Source organism: Tupaia chinensis, unplaced genomic scaffold (assembly GCF_000334495.1).
Source record: "Tupaia chinensis unplaced genomic scaffold, TupChi_1.0 Scaffold144150_1, whole genome shotgun sequence".
Classification (NCBI taxonomy): domain Eukaryota; kingdom Metazoa; phylum Chordata; class Mammalia; order Scandentia; family Tupaiidae; genus Tupaia; species Tupaia belangeri.
The window spans coordinates 541993-552974 of record NW_006204006.1 but is presented as its reverse complement, the minus strand read 5'-3'; the positions used below and the strand labels follow the sequence as shown (position 1 = coordinate 552974).

At 43.6% G+C, this 10982-nt stretch overlaps 1 pseudogene; it reads right to left on the bottom strand.

Moving 5' to 3' along the window:
* LOC102473127 (coiled-coil domain-containing protein 160-like) overlaps nt 1-10982 on the bottom strand; it is a 20110-nt pseudogene that overhangs the window by 8268 nt on the left and 860 nt on the right.

Here is a 10982-nt window from a genome sequence, read left to right as displayed (position 1 = left end):
GATAAAGATAAATAAACTCCCTTAATTTCTAGCTTAAAAATAGATGTGTCCAGGCCAGCCCCTTATGTGGTGGTTAAAGCAGCTAGATCCCACATAGCCAACTGTATACTACAAGTCTTGGACCTGGTAACTTGAGAAAAACAGTGGGTGTGTGGACCTGTGTCCCAAATCCCAAAAGAATAAAGAAGAGATAAGTTCAGGAGTTCTTTCTCCATCTCCCTCTCTCTCTCTCTCTCTGATAAGCCCATGTGCCCTCTGGCAAAATTTTAAAAAATAAGACCATTGACCAGTACTGGCAGGAAAGCAGAGAGGCGTGAAAACAGAGGTCTGGTGGTCTCTCCACCCAGCTTCAGGTTATCTCAGTTCTGGAAGTTACTTTTTTCCAGGCCCCAAGAAACTTGGAAACAGCCAGAAGATGGCCACCTGTACATTTGAAGACATACTGACATATTACGTGGCAGGCTTACGGAAGGTTTGTTTATTTCTCCTCTCTTAGTGGTTTTCAGAGTTTAGTATGTGGATGCAGGATCTCCAAAGTCAAAGTAATACTATGAGTTATTTGCCTTTTTATAATACTATGTTGCCATTTGCAACATGGCACAAAAGCAACTTTGGGTAAAACAGCAAGTGTCTTAGCAAGAATCCAGGCAGCAGCCCTGTGCTAACCAGTACCACAGCCTGGGAGGCTCTGACAACAGAAATGTGTTCTCTCACGGTTCTGGTGGCTAGACGTTCATGATCAAAGCTGTGTCAGGGCAGTTACTAGCAAGAACTCTCTTCCTGGCTTGTAGCTGTCTCACTGGGTCCTCACGTGGCCTTTGTCCTATGTGTTCACAAAGAACCCTTTAGTGTCTTTCTCTTACAAGGAATTGGTTAGTTATATTGGGTATGACCTTATTTAATCTTTTTTTTTTTTTTTTTTAGAGGTTTTGCTATAGGGCACGTGGGCTCGCCAGCTAGACAGAGAGACAGAAAACGAGAAATCACCCCCCCAAGGGGGATGGCCATGCCGCAATCCCTTCTCCTCCATTCTCCTGTTGGGATCTTGGGCATGCATGCACAAGCGCCCGGCGTGAGTTTTAAGCCACCGGGTCTGGGACCCGAACGTGGTCGACTACGTGGGAGTCCAGCGACATGGTCATTTTGCTAACTGCTGGTCCCAATCTTTTTTATTTTTAAAGAGAGGTTTTTGTTTTGTTTTTGCTATAGGGCACATGGGCTCAACAGAGAGATAAATAGAAAGAAATCACTCTCTGAGGATAGCCACGCTGCAATCCCTTCTCCTCCATTCTCTCAGGATTTTGGACACACACACACACACATGTGCCTGGTGTGAGTTTCAAGCCACCAGGTCCAGTACTGGAACCACTGTAGACTACATGGGAATCCAGTGACGTAACCATTACGCTATCTGCTGGTCCCAGGACTTTATTTACCCTTAATTACCTTCCTAAAGATCCTGTCTCCAAATATAGTCACATTGGGGATTAGGGCTTCAACATAAGACTTTTGGGGTACATATTCAGCCCATAAGAGGCACCTAACTCTACTAGTATGCTTTCACCGCCTTACACTTATAGTAAACCTCTTGCCAGTTTCACTTAAGAATGTTCTCAATGAGGGAACCAGCAGTTAGCGTAATGGCTATGTCGCTGGACTCCCACGTAGTCGACCGCGGTTCACGTCCTGGACCCAGTGGCTTAAAACTAACGCCGGGCGTGTGTGCGTGCGTGCCCAAGATCCCGAGAGGAGAATGGAGGAGAAGGGATTGCGGCGTGACCATCCCCCCTGGGGGGTGATTTCTTGCTTTCTGTGTCTCTGTCTCTGTCTGTCTGGCGAGTGCACACACCCTATAGCAAAAACCTCTCAAAAAAAAAAAAAAAGAATGTTCTCAATGAAATGTTAAAAGTATTAATTTTATTAAATGTGGACATTAGAGAATAAGTCTTTTCAATATTCTGTGTGATGGTCAGGCTTGTTGCCTGGTGGTTGAGGAAGACAGATCCCACGTGGTTGACCACGGTTTGAAACTGGCCTTAACAGTTTGGAAAATCTGACATGTAGAATCCCTTCAGGATGGAGAAATGGAAGAAAGATTGCAGAGTGACTACCTCCCATTGGGGTGCTTTCTCTCTCTCCATCTATCCCATCTCTCCTTGGTGAGTGTATGCACCCTCTGGTCCCCCCCACCAAAAAATTTCATGTGATGAAAACAAATGTACATATAATGCATTTCTGTGTCAGAAGTACAAGGTTGTTCTGATGCAAAGCTCTGTGTGACTGGGTTGGCAGCTGAACAAGTTGAGCCTCTTTCTGTGAACACCATTTTTACATGAATGACAATATGAAGTGAATTGTCTACCTCAAGGAAAACAATTAATAGTATTTTAGGTCCAAATTAGAATGAAAAACTCCTGTATCCTACCTCTATGAGCTTGAGAGCTTCTCAATAACCACAGACTTCTCTGACGAGTTCACTAGCGATACTAACCCATGTAAGTTTTGGACATTGTGTAATGGAGTGAATGGAAACTTTGGAAGAGCTGTGGACCAACATGTTCAAAGGATTAATGCATGATGATATGAAAGCATGCAGTACACAAAGATACGCTCGAGTACAGGATAGACCAATGTCTGTTAATCTTACAGAATAGGAAAAGTTTATTGATGTGATTATAGATTTTTTTTGAGAGGGTTTTGCTATAGGGTGCGTGCACTCACCAGAGAGACAGAGAGAGACAGAGAGACATCAATCATCCCCTAGTGGGGATGGCCACGCCACAATTCCTTCTCCTCTGTTCTCTTCTTGGGGTCTTGGGCACATGCCCATATGCGCCCAGTGTGAGCTTAAGCCACTGGGTCCGGGACTCGAACCACGGTCGGCCACATGGGAGTCCAGTGACATAGCCATTATGCCAACTGCTGGTCCCTGATTTTAGATTTTATATTGCAACTAACCTTTAAGAAACTACCACTTATAAGACCAGCAGATTGTGTAGTGATTATGTCACTGGACTCCCACATGGCCAATTGCTGTTCAGGTCCTGGCTTGAAACTCATGCTGGGAGTGTGTGTGTATGCCCAAGATCTCAGGAGGAGAATGGAAGTGAAGGGATTGTGGCATGGCTGTTCCCCCTGTGTGTGTATGGGGGGTGATTTCTCACTTTCCCTCTCACTGTCTCTGTCTCTCTCTCTCTCCCTCTGGTGAGCACATGTACCCTAAGGCAAAAACCTCTTAAAAAAACAACAACAACAAAAAGAAGAAATAAAGAAAGAAAAGAATCCCCCCCCAACTCAAACCAAACCAAAAAACCCTAAACTACTACTTGAGTTGCCAGCAGGTGGTGTGCTAATGAAGGTGCTGGTTCCCATGACCGTCTGTGTGGTTTGAGTCCCGGACCCAGAGGCTTGAAAAACACACCAAGGGGGTGAGCAGATCACGTAATGGTTACATTGCTGGACTTCCACATATTTGATTGTGATTTGAGTCCCAGTCCTGGTGACTTAAACCTCATGCTCCCAAGAGGAGAATGAAAGAGAAGGGATTGTGGTGTGGCCATCTTCCCTGGGGGTGATTTCTTGCTTTCTGTTTCTCTGTCTCTCTGGCAAGTGGATACACCCTGTAGCAAAAATATGTCTCTTAAAAAAAAAAAAAGAAAAAGAAAAAGAAAAAAATGCCAGGTACATGTACAGGCATACCCAAACTCTTAAGAGGAGAATGGAGAACGATTGCAGTGTGGCCATATACCCTGCTGGGTGACTTGTTACTTTCCCTCTCTGTTTTCTTTTGTCTCTCTTTAGCGAGTGCACTCACCTCTTGGCAAAAATAAAAAAAATTAAAAAAAAAAAGAAAGAAAAGAAGAAGAAAAAGAAAGAGAGAAAAGAAAATACCGTTTGTACGGACAAAGGATTCTTGAATAAAATTTCAAAAGCACAGGTAACAGGGACCAGTAGATGGTGTAACGGCTATGTCACTGGACTCCCATGTAGTTGACTGCAGTTTGAGTCCCGGTCCCCATGGCTTAAACTCATGCCAGGTGCATGTGCGTGTGTGCCCAAGATCCCGAGAGAATGGAGGAGAAGGGATTGCGGCGTGGCCATCCCCCCTGGGGGGTGATTTCTCACTTTCTGTCTCTCTGTCTCTCTCTGTCTTTCTGGTGAGTGCATGCGCCCTATAGCAAAAACCTCTCCAAAATAAAAAAGAAAGAAAGAAAAAGCAAAGAAAAAAAAAAAGCAAAAATAGACAAAATGGGACTATAGCAAATAAATTAGCTTAAAAAAAAAATCCCTCTGCACAGCAAAGTAAACAATCTGCAGAGTAAATAGACAATCCACTGAATGGGAGAAAATATAAGGATACTATACATCTGACAGGGGACTAATAACCAGGATATACAAGGAACTCAAACAACTCAGCCCCCCAAAACAACCCAATCAAAAAGTGGAAAATAGGGGCCAGTAGGTGGTGTAGTGATGGAGGCTCTAGACTGCCACGTGGTCAACCATGGTTGGAGTCCTGGATCCAGGGGCCTGAAACTCATGTCGGATGCCTGTGTGTCCAAAATCCTGAGAGGAGAATAGAAGAGAAAGGATTGCAGTGTGGCCATGGGCGGGGGCGCTAATGTCTTGCTTTCTATCTGTCTCTCTCTGTCTCTCATGTTCACATGAGACCTATAGCAAAGATCTCTCTTAAAAAAAAAGGAATGACTTATATAAACAATTCTCAGAAGAAGACACACAAATGGAAAACAAACATGAAAAAATGGTCAATATCAATAATTAGATAAGTGCAAGTCAATATCACAATGAGATATCATCTTCCCTGGTTAGAATGACTTTCATCAGAAAGACAAAACATTACAAATCCAAGTGAGAATGTGCAGAACAGGGCACTCTTACACACTGGTGGGAATGTAAATTAGTACAGCCATTATGGAAAACTGAAAACTCAAAATAGAACAGCCATATGATCCAGCAATCCCACTACTAGGCATATATCCAAAGGCAAGGAAATCAGTATGTCATAAAGATATCTGCATCCCTTGGGACCAGCAGATAGCCTAATGGCTACATCGCTGGACTCCCACGCAGTTGGCCACGGTTTGAGTCCTGGACCCGATGGCTTAAACTCATGCCAGGTGTGTGTGCATGCGTGCCCAAGATCCTAAGAGGAGAATGGAGGAGAAGGGATTGCAGTGTGGCCATCCCCCTTGGGGGGTGATTTCTCGCTTTCTGTCTCTCTGTCTCTCTCTGTCTTTCTGGTGAGTGCACACGCCCTATAGCAAAAACCTCCCCCCCCAAAAAAAAGGTATCTACACCCCAATGTTTATTATAGCCTAGACATGGAATCAATTCCAAATATACATCAAAGGATGAGTGGATAAAGAAAATGTGGTGTCTCAGTCTGCTATTTTGTTGCTAACAGAAATATCTGAGACCCTGTGAATTTAAGAGAATACTTTATAGGGACCAGCAGATGGTGTAATGGTTACATTGCTGAACTCTCGCATAGTCTACCATGGTTCCGGTCCTGGAGCTGGTGGCTTAAAACTCATGCTGGGCACGTGTGCGTGTGTGCCCCAAATCCTGAGTGGAGGAGAAGGGACTGCAGTGTGACCATCCCCCCTGGGAGGTGATTTTTCGCTTTCTGTCTCTCTTTCTGGCAGGCACACACACCCTATAGCAAAATCTCTTAAAGAGAGAGAGAGAGAGAAAGAGAGAGAGAGAGATTAGTTTATGTTGACTTATAGTTCTGGTGGCTAGAAAGTCCAGTCTTCACAAACCAGCAGAAGGCAGGACTTAGAGTAGAGCATAGTCTGTATCCATATGGCTTTTCTCTGCCATTCTGGTCTCATTCCCCCGGCTTATCACACCCCAAAGCCTCACTCTGGGACACCATGAAGGAATTAAGTTTTCAGTTACCATCTTTACAATACAATCAAGTCCCAACACATGATTTTCTGGGGAATATCCAATCACCACCCATTGCGACCAAATTCTAAAACATAAAACTGTAGGGGCTAAACCATTATCCGAACCGTAACACGTGTTATATATAAGCAGTGGTACTATTCAGTCATTCTAAAGGATGAAATCCTGTCATTTGAGGTTAAATGGGTGAGCCTGGAGGACATTATGTCAAGTAAAATAAACCAGCAATGGGCAGAAAATATCCTCCTATTTCCTCATATGTGGAAATTAAAAAAGAGAGAGAGAGAGAGAGAGAGAGAGAGAGAGAGAGAGAGAGACATCATAGAAATAGACAGATGAAGGTCTGGCTCCATGGCCTAGTAGTTAAAGGATCCGGATCTTGTTATTGGATGGAGGGAGTTGTGTGAAGTTCTCAGTTCTTTAGATTCAGATCTCTAAGACTTGAGACCCATCCTGAGACTCAGGATGACAAACCATAAACACATGCAAAGTAGGAGAAGAGGTTTTAAGAGGAAAATAAAGACTTTTTTAATAGAAAAGAAATACACCCCTACACCAGAAAGCATGTGGGTTGGCACTTGTCAGAGAAGAACAACTGTACTGGGCATGGAGTTAGGTGTTATTTTTATTGTGGGGTCTTGTCATGAATATTTAGAAGGCTAGATCTGTCATTATAGCTGGGTTCTTTGTTTGAATTCACTGGCTTTTATCTGCACTTGTATACTCTTCCTTTAGGTGAGGAATCTGAGGAATTTGATTTCCCAATTATATATGCCCAATGTGGACTTGGAAATGGTGAGTATCTACATAGGGATGCTGTGTCCTTTCAGTTTATTGCCCCAGTGAGAATTAGGATGCTGACCAAGCATCTCAGTGATGTGGAACAGCAGGAGGGAAGATAGGAACTTTCCCCAAATTTCTGGAAGAAAGCTTAGGTAATAAATAAAAGTGGAATCAGCTGCCCCCTCCCTGGCACCAGGAGCTGTGTGGGAGGAAATAGCCGCTGCAGAGGGTCTGGTTATAACCACAACTCTTGATAAATTGCAGTTGATGAGGCCAGTGTCCTCTGCTCTTATCTCAGGGTTACCTGCTCATATCTGGCTGTCTACCTATGACAATCCCACATGGCTGACCACACAGTTCAAATCCCAGGTCTGGTGGCTTGACAAACATGCTGAGTGTGTGAGTGCTTGCATGTGTGTTTGTGAGCCCCAAATCCCATCAGGATAGAGAAATGGAGAAGAAGGGATTGCAGCATGATTGCACCACCTCCACGGGGTGTGCTTTCTCTCTCCCCCTCTCTCTCTCTGGAAAGCCTACATGCCTTCTGGCAAATTAAAACAAAAACAAAAATATGGAAATGAAGAATGACTACTGGAGGAAAGATTAGGGGAGCAGGGAAATAGAGAGATGTCGATGAGTAGAAATAAGAAAATAACAAAGGAACAAAGTCTGCTGTTATAAAATATGGTAGGGAGAATGTGGTAAACGACCAGTTACTGTATATTTCTTTTTTTTTTTTTTTTTGAGAGATTTTCGTTATAGGGTGTGTGTGCTCGCCAGCAAGGGAGGGGCATAGAGACAGAAAGCGAGAAATCACCCCCCCAGGGGGGATGGTCATGCTGCAATCCCTTCTCCTCCATTCTCCTCTTGGGATCTTGGGCACGCACGCACACGTGCCCGGCGTGAGTTATAAGCCACGGGGTCCGGGACGCGAACCGTGGTCGACTACGTGGGAGTCCAGCGACATAGCCATTACGCTAACTGCTGGTTCCCAATGACCAGTTACTGTATATTTCAAAGCACTTAAAAAAGAGAATCTGGGGTCCATCTGGTAGCATGGTGGTTAAGGTGGTTTTCCACATAGCCAACTGCACAGTTTCAGTCCCAGCTTGGAAAACATGAGAGCTGGCCATCCCTGAGGGGAGGGGATGGTGCTTTTGCTCTTTCTTCAGCAAGCGCATGTACCTCCTATCAAACTTTTAAAAAGAAAGGAAAAAAGAGGATTTTGAATGTTCTCAGCACAAAGTAATGACAGAGTTGAGATGATGGGTGTGCTAACTATCCTGATTTAATCAATGTGTAATGATTAAAACATTCATTTAAAATCACATTGTACCTTTACAGAGGATGTACAATATTATGTTAAGACAAAATTTAAAAAGTAACTACCCCTTTTTGAATCGTCTTAGAACGATTTTTTCTTCTTCTCTTTTTTTTTTTTTTGAGAGGTTTTTTGCTATAGGGCGTGTGCCCTTGCCAGAAAGACAGAGAGAGAGAGAGAGAGAGAGAGAGAGAGAGAGATAGAAAGCGAGAAATCACCCCCCCAGGGGGGATGGTCACGCTGCAATCCCTTCTCCTTCATTTTCCTCTCGGGATCTTGGGCACACATGCACACGGGCCCAGCGTGAGTTTAAGCTACCGGGTCCAGGACTTGAACTGTGGTCAACTACATGAGAGTCCAGCGACATGGCCATTACGCTAACTGCTGGTCCCTAGAAGGATTTTTTAAATAGGGTATGTGCGCTCACCAAAGAGACAGAGAGAGACAGAGAGACAGAAAGCGAGAAATTACCCAGGGGGGATGGTCACACTGCATTCCCTTCTCTTCCATTCTCCTCTCAGGATTTTGGGCATGCATGGACACGCGCCTAACGTGAGTTTGTTTTGTTTTGTTTTATTTTCAGCTTTTTGCTACAGTGTGCGTGTGCTCGCCAGAAAGACAGAGAGAGACAGAGAGATAGAAAGCGAGAAATCACCCCCTAAGGGGGATGGCCACACTGCAATCCCTTCTCCTTCACTCTCCTCTCAGGATCTTGGGCACGCATGCACATGTGCTGGTGTTTTATTTTTTTATTTTATTTATTTATTTTTTCCCTATAGGGCGCATGTGCTCGCCAGAGAGACATAGAGAGATATAGACAGAAAGTGAGAAATCACCTCCTGCGGGGTGGTTATGTTGCAATCTCTTCTCCACTCTCCTCTTGGGATATTGAGCATGCATGCACATGAGCCTGGCATGAGTTTTAATCTGCTGGGTCCCAGACTCGAATCTTGGTCTACTACGTGGGAGTCTAGTGACGTAATCATTATGCCATCTGCTGGTCCCTTAACTTTTATGTCAATTTAAAGATAAAAACTCACATTTATTTGAAAAAACAAAACACCCATTTCATTTTAAACTACCTATGGTGTGAGATTAGTCTTCTTTACATGCTTCAATCAAAATAACCTACTGCAATGCACTGAATGAAGAATCAGATGTGAGACTCTTGCTGTCTTCTGTTTAACCAGGCAGTAAAGAGATTTGCAAAAATGTTTAAATATGCTACTTTAATAACTAAACTTTTGTTGCCCTAAAGAACATTGTTTTTCATAAAACTATGTTAACATGCAATGTGTTTTTATGGTTATTTAAAAATTAAATTCATATTCTTTTTTATACATAACCGAGATTTTTATTGTTAACGTCAATGAACACAGATGGAAGAATATCCACATGCCAAAGACATATTGCTCATGAGATAAAAGAATGGCTGCTGATTTGTATTCATAAACGATTTGTTAAATCACTATGTTTTGTTTTGTTTTTTTTCCTATAGGGCTTGTGGATTCATGAGAGAGGGAGGTAGAAAGAAAGTGAGAAATCCACCCCCACTCCCCCTCGCCAAGGGAAAGCCAAGCCACAATCCCTTCTCCGTTCTCCTCTCAGGATTTGGGCATGCACACACATGCACCTGGTATATTATTATTATTATTTTGAGATTTTTTGCTGTAGGGCACGTGTGCATGCCAGAAAGACAGAGAGAGACAGAGAGATAGAAAGCAAAAAATCACACCCCAGGGGGGGATAGCCACGCTGCAATCCCTTCTCCTCCATTCTCCTTTTGGGATCTTGGGCACGCATGCACACATGCCCAGCGTGAGTTTAAGCCACTGGGTCCGGGACTCGAACCATAGTCGATTATATGGGAGTCCAGTGACATAGCCATTATGCTAACTGCTTGTCCCCGGGCTCTGTTATTTTTGTTTGCAGGGATTTCTCAGCTCTAAGTTTATTCCTGATGGCCTTTATTTCTGTGTGGATTTTTTCCATTTATAACTGATGATTCAATTTAATTCCTTCTTTGAGGCGTGCATTTCCCACTTTCATTTGATGCTTTAACTTTCTAACAGCTTCTTTTAAATCTCTGTTCTCTAGGTTCAGCTTATAGATGATTTCTTTGGCTTGCTGGAGCTTTTCAGCTAAGTATTTGACATTTGTTGCTTTTTCAGATGGATTATGTCTTTTTAAAAAATTTATTTATTCATTCATTTTATTTTAATTTGACCAGAAAGAGAGAGAGACACACAGAGAGTGAAAGTGAGAAAGCAAGCTACCAGGTCCAGGACTCGAACCATGCTTAAGCATGTGGAAGTGCCCAGCGCCTTAACCACCTCACCACTTGCTGGCCCCCAGATAGATATATATTTTTTTCTTTTTGGAGAGGTTTTTGCTATAGGGCGCGTGTGCTCGCCAGAAAGACAGAGAGAGACAGAGAAATAGAAAGTGAGAAATCACCCCTCAAGGGGTATGGCCACATCGCAATCCCTTCTCCTCTCGGGATCACCCCCCAAGGGGTATGGCCACGTCCCAATCCACTCTCCTCTCGGGATCTTGGGAACGCACGCACATGCGCCCAGCATGAGTTTAAGCCGCTGGGTCTGGGACTCGAACTGTGGTCGACTACGTGGGAGTCCAGCGACATAGCCATTACGCTAACTGCTGGTCCCTCAGATAGATAATTTCTTAAAGCTTGAAGTTCTGTGTCATTTCTTGAGGTATCTGTCCCTGTTTCCTGAAAATTTAGAAATTTTAAGGAAACCTCTTTTTTGGAGTTCGAAAGTTCTTTTTCAGCAGTTTGAAGTTCTTCTATTTTTTTTTTTTTGGGGAGGGATTTTTCCTATATGGCGCGTGTGCTCGCCTGACAGAGACAAAGAGATAGAAAGCGAGAAATCTCCCCCAGGGGGGATGGTCATGCCGCAATCCCTTCTCCTCCATTCTCCTCTCG